General features: G+C 36.2%; 1 protein-coding gene across 1 annotated transcript in view; it reads right to left on the bottom strand.

Moving 5' to 3' along the window:
* Positions 1-6,770, bottom strand: part of LOC106870646 (uncharacterized) — a 55,023-nt gene that overhangs the window by 21,889 nt on the left and 26,364 nt on the right. The gene's annotated exons all lie outside the window — the stretch shown is intronic.

Here is a 6,770-nt window from a genome sequence, read left to right as displayed (position 1 = left end):
TATACATACATATATATATACATACATGCATGCATACACACATATATATATATACATACATACACACACACACACATATATACATACATACACACACACCCACATATATACATACATACATACACACGCACACACACACACACACACACACACACACACACACACACACACATATATATATATATGATGGTCTTGTTTCAGTTTCTGTCAAGCAAATCCTGTCACAAGTCTTGGTCTGCCTGAGGCTATAATACTAGACATTTGCCCAATGTGTCACGCAGTGAGACTGATCCTGGAACGCTGTTGTTGGGAAGCAGGCTTCTTACCACACTGCTATGCCTCCACCTATTCATTGAGATATTTGAAAATGACTCACCCATAAATATGCACCATTACAACAAACAAACAAACAAACAGCTTGAATCAGGCAAGAAATTATCAATCAGGAAAGAAAATGAAATATGAGAACAAAAATATAATAAGAAATGAAGGCATGAAAAATAAAATTGTGGCTACAAAAACAGAACAATACAACAAGAAAGAAGAAACAGGAGTGGGAGAAGGCGGAAGAAGTAATAATTGCCGAATGGAGAAGAATATTGAAAATGAATTACAATAGCTAACTCAATATAAAGTCTTAGAATAAGGTTTACTCAGTTACAGTTTCTGAGTGAGATGATATATTTTAGTATAATTTAATGGAACAGAAATATAAAAGCTTCATCAACATTATATATTGCCAATTGACACTGATTTGGTTTCTTGGCTTCAGGGAGAATCTCTCTTGTGTATAGATATGTCTTCCTGTATCATTTCCAGGGTAGAAATTTTAAATATGTCATGGAAATCAATAGCATATATGATAACACTTCTATTACAATGTCTCATTATTAAATAGACAAGAAATTTGTGCTGAGATTCACGAACATGCTCGTGCGTGTATGTGTGTGTGTGTGTGTTTATATATGAGTTTGTGTGTGTGTTGCTGAAAACTTGATGTTTAGGTGACTTTAATTTGTTACACCCATAAAAGTTTCCAGTTATTCATAGTTTTTTTGTTTTTTTTTCAGTTTTTTTATTAAATCATTATCATCACTTAGGCTCAGGTGTGGCTGTGTGGTAAGAAGTTCACTTTGCAGTATGGATTCTTGAGCAAGTTTTATTTTACTACACCCAGTGCTGACTAAAAAGCCTTGTGAGTAAATTTGGTAGATGGAAACTGAAAGAAACCCACCGTGTGTAAGCTTGTTTCCTAACTACATGGTTCTGGGTTCAGTCCCAATGGATGGCACTTTGGGCAAGGGTCTTCTACTATAAACCTTGTGAGTGGATCTGATAAACAGAAACTGAAAAAAGCCTGTTGTGTGTGTGTGTGTGTGTATGAGTGTGTCTTTGTATCTCTATTTGTCCCCCCACATCACCTGACAACCAATGTAGGTGTGCTTACGTCCCTGTAACTTAGCAGTTCAGCCAAACAGACTGATAGAATAAGTACTAGGCTTAAAAATGATTATTATTATTATTATTATTATTATTATTATTGTTATTATTTAAGGCAGCTAGCTGGTAGAAATGTTAGCACATCAGGCAAAATGCTTAGTAGCATTTCATCCATCTTTACGTTCTGAGTTCAAATTCTGCTAAGGTCAACTTTGCCTTTCATCCTTTCAGGGTCAAATGTGAGTTACCCCTTCTCCCAGAATTGCAGACCTTGTGCCAAAATTTGAAATCATTATTATCATCAGAATTGTAAAGTACAAGACAAAATATCCTGTAGCATTAGATTGTATAGTGGAATTACATTCTTATTTTTAATGCTACCAATGTCAGTCAACTCTGCTCTTCATCTTTCTGGAGACAATAAACTACTAGGTAAGTACTGGGAGTAACTTAATCAAGACATGACTGGAATTGATTTTAAATATTTGTGAGCCTAAAATATTGTTGGAGCAATTAATTTTATTTTATTTATTTATTGATTGATAGGATAACTATTCTAACCACTAATCAATTTCCCAAATATCTCAAAAATGCTAAGTTCAACTTGTTAGTCAGGAAATCAAATGTATGCAGGAGTTATTTACCTTGCTTAGAAGTATAATGTAATAAGTTAACATAATATAATAAACAAACTTTGAAGATAAATAAGGAATTTGTAACGGATTAATAACTAATAAAATACGGAAAATAACAACATTACTGAAACTTCTACACTTTATAGTTCACATTAAATTCAGTAAATAACATGGTGTAAAACATGTAAACATCTTCACTGTCAAAAAAGAACAGTGTATTTCACTAAAATGATCAGTAGATGAATGAATGAGGAATTTGACTGAATTCAGAAGGTAAGATGTTATTCTGGTAGATTAATGTTATTCTAGTAGATTCTTGTCTGTATTTTTGAGATAAAAATCAATAAAGGTTGTGACCAGAATCACAAACAATCTGAACAAACTCTTTCATGTTAGATGTCCAATTTTGAAGAATTTAGTCGCCAAATCATAATATGAATGAATATATATAAATATATATGAAACACTTTGAAGTTCAGACAGATTGACATATCTGTGTAGATGATAGACATGAAATTTTTATACATTAAAGAGATTTGGAAAACAAGATTAAATAACAATCACATGAAATAAAGTTTCATGAAGAGAGTATTATCCTTAAATACTTAAGGGCAAAAGTTGAATATTTTTCTCTGGACTGTTTGCCAAAACAGTCTTGAAATGATAAAAGCTTTTCTCTATATATCTAAATATTAAAGTCAAACTTGAGATCTAAAAGAAAATTCAAGAACAAAATGTTTTCCAAAGAAAAAAACAACAGTCTAGCAGTGTACGTACACAGAAAAGAACAGCAAGAATTGATATAAAATAACTGTCTTTGTTGATAGGTGGTAGCAAGAGAGAAAATTTATAGGTGATTAAGGAATGAACAAAATAAGAATAGGATATGGCAATAAAAATGAATCACAATTATACATGATGTCTAGTGAAAAACATGTATACATCACGTAAGAATGAACTTAAAATGGATTATTTTTTAATATAATAAACATTGAATTTATAACATAAATGTCAAAGTGTTCGCTTTCACAAGCACCAGTGCCATAAACTTTCAATGTACTGTCACCCTACTCTTTTCTTGAAATGCCAAACACCAGAAGTAAACAATCTCCCCTCCTTCTCCAATATCCATGGAATTCATTCCAATCCAGATGCTGCTCATCATCTCAGACCAAACATTGTATTCCTTCCTCTCTGAGATATCAATCTCTTAATCCCGATTTTTAATTCATCACAGTTGCCTAGGTTACACCCTCTCTTCTAACTTCACCTTGAAAGGCAGGCATCTGCACTTACATAGATACCACTCGGCCTGTTAGTCACCTCTGTTGTTTCGATATCATAAATAATGACTTTCACTTACCTTGAATCAAAGTCTCCTACTCGTAAACACATCTGTAACTTCTATTCTTCCTAACTTCTTGACCCACCAGCATCTCTTAGATTACATCTCATCCAGCATTGAAAACATATATCTTACTCTACCCTTTTGTAGAATCATCATTCCCAGTGTCTTAAACATTCACAACTTCTCATAGCTCTCTCACTCATTCTTCACTGATGCCACAAACAGAAACCAAATTTATTGCAATCTTTAACTTTCTCCATCATCTTGTCTCATCAACTTACACTTTAGGGCAAAACTCACATACCTCCAAACAACCTTAATTTTTTTTCTTAATTCCAAACTTAATCAATACTAAACTATAACTATCTCTGCGCTTATCAAGTCAACTACTACTGCCTCATTGCAACTACAAAACCTTAAAGTTTCTCCAACTATGGTACTTCAAGTCAGTCGAATAATTGGAGTTTTGCTAGTTTGATACCAACTTTAACAGCATATATGCTTCCATCCAAACTCCAAAACAACTAGGTGATTGATTAAAATCATCCTTTGAAGTTTGTCTGTCTATGACTTGCACACAGCAAAACTTCAATGTTGTAAGTGTTCTAAGGAGGTTCCCTTACAGTTTTGGTGAGGCTGTTCAAGCAAAAAAAAACCAAAGCCTATAACATCTGGCAAAACTCATCCACACCCTACAATGGGGTGATGTTTACCCAACAATGCAACATTTGTAAGGCCATTTATCCAGCGCATGAATGCTTCAAGCATCTTGTAGCTCTCAAGTTATCCCATATGTCAAACTGCAGCTGATCCCTTTGGTTCCTTGACAAAATGATGTCCACCAACTTTTTAGGACACTCTTCCCCTCAGCTTCACTAAACTGATGAGCAGTATCACTGCAGAGAAACCCTCCATATTTGTCACTTAGTTTACTTGCCTACAACCATGAGGTTGGGAAGCAAGCTTCTCACCACACAGCCATGTCTATTGACCTACTGTACCCACTGCTGAGATAGCATCTACTATTTTTCTTGAAATTGTGAGATGCATACCTCCTCTATTTCAAGCGCTTTTGTATGTCGAATAATCCAATTGAAAGGAATCTGCAGAAGAAGCCCAAGGATGACAAGAGAAGATATGATGAAATCTGATATCAGGAAGCTGAACTGCAAAAATGAAGTGACATCATCATCATCATTGTTTAATGTCCGCTTTCCATGCTGGCATGGGTTGGACGGTTTGACTGAAGGCTGGCGAGCCAGAAAGCTGCACCAAGCTCCAATCCAATCTGGCAATGTTTCTACAGCTGGATGCCCTTCCTAACGCCAACCACTCCAAGAGTGTAGTGGGTGCTTTACAAAGTTTTGAGACACAAAGCTGAAAAATATGCAAGCAGGGAAGAATTGGATATGAAAATGTTGATGATGTTTAACCTATCAGATTTCATTTGTAACAGTTTTCTTCAATCAATATTTCCCAAAAAGAAAGAAGACAGTGAGCTGGTAGAATCATTAGCATGCCTGGCAAAATGTTTAGTAGCATTTCATCCATTGTTATGTTCTGATTTCAAATTCTGCCATGGTGAACTTTGCCTTTCATCCTTTCAGAGTCAATAAAATAGGTACCAGTTGAGTACTGGCGTTCATTTAATTGAGTTACCCACATCGAACTGGAATTGCTGGCCTTGTGCCAAAATTTGAAATCAATATTTCCCAGAAAACAACACTGGCATCTTCTCCTCATGCATTTCATCTGCTGTGGCTAAGAAGCTCATGACACAGTTCTTCAAACAGTGAACAGTGCAGAAATCCAACGTATGTGTATGAAGCCTGACGTGTGTGTATGTGTATGAAACCTGGTATGTGCGCGTGAAGCCTGATGTGCATGCGTGTGTGAAGCCTGACGTGCGTGTGTGTGAAGCCTGACGTGCGTGTAAGTGAAGCCTGACGTGTGTGTGTATGTGAAGCCTGACGTGTGTGTGTATGTGAAGCCTGACGTGTGTGTGTATGTGAAGCCTGACATGTGTGAATGTATGTGAAGTTTGTGTGCGTGTGTGTGTGTGTGTGTGTGTGTGTGCGTATGTGTGTGTGTGAGAAAGAGAGAGAGAGAGTGTATGTGTACAATGGCAAAAATTGTTGTGTCAAATGAAAATACCTGATACATTTCAATGCAACTTGTTCACCTTTCTTTATGAATATGATCAACTGTGCATTTTGTCCTCTTCTGAGGCCAATTAAGTAAATAGTAAACAAAATACTAGGGTGTCAATATCATTGTCACAGCACTACCAGCCTTGAATGACTGAAACCAGCAGTAACAGAAAACAAAAAAAATGAGAAATATATAATGTAGTTATGTTCGCATAAACATGCAGAAGGGAAAGCTTTCAATCCATGATCTGGTGTTTAACCATGCGAAGTTGGTGATTCATTGCTACAGAGCATCTAATGTGTATAGTAACACACAAATACATATAACTTGAGAAACTGAGACATACACACACATTTATGTGTATATGTGTGTGTGTGTATATGTGTGTGTGTGTGTATATATATATATATATAGAGAGAGAGAGAGAGAGAAAGAGAGAGAGAAAGAGAGAGTAGTTGTATACTGCCAACTTAACGTGACAGTCCCAATAAGGGAATATACTACTGCTGTTTAGCCCTAGGAAGCCAGACCGCTTCCTATTAGGCCTTGACACATTTCCTGTGCCCTTATCCTTATGAAGGGGAGACAAACTCCTCCACCCAGCCTAGCCTGCATTCAGGGACATGTTTCTGAGTCTTTGCTCATCATCAGCCTGAAGTAGTATGACTGGCTAGCTGAAGAAATCTGTTTAACCTTCGTAAGTATATACTATTTCAGTGAAATACATTCACTGATTACAGAATTTAGAAATAATATATTTCTAAATCACTCAGAGAGACTTAAGCAGTAGTGATGCGATAAAGTAGTTGTATACTGCCAACTTAATGTGACAGTCCCAATAAGGGAATATACTACTGATGTTTAGCCCTAGGAAGCCAGACCACTTCCTATTAGGCCTTGGCACATTTCCTGTGCCCTTATCCTTACGAAGGGGAGACAAACTCCTCCACCCAGCCTAGCCTGTTAAGTTGGCAGTATACAACTACTTTATCGCATCACTACTGCTTAAGTCTCTCTGAGAGATTTAGAAATTCATTATTTCTAATTTTTGTTACCAGTGAATGTATTTCACTGAAATAGTATATACTTACGAAGGTTAAACAGGTTTCTTCAACTAGCCGGTCGTGCTACTTCAGGCTGATGACGAGCAAAGACTCAGAAACATGTCCCTGAATGCAGGCTAGGCTGGGTGGAGG

Source organism: Octopus bimaculoides, chromosome 2 (assembly GCF_001194135.2).
Source record: "Octopus bimaculoides isolate UCB-OBI-ISO-001 chromosome 2, ASM119413v2, whole genome shotgun sequence".
Classification (NCBI taxonomy): domain Eukaryota; kingdom Metazoa; phylum Mollusca; class Cephalopoda; order Octopoda; family Octopodidae; genus Octopus; species Octopus bimaculoides.
The sequence above is the reverse complement of the archived record's forward strand: the minus strand, read 5'-3'. Positions and strand labels throughout refer to the sequence as shown.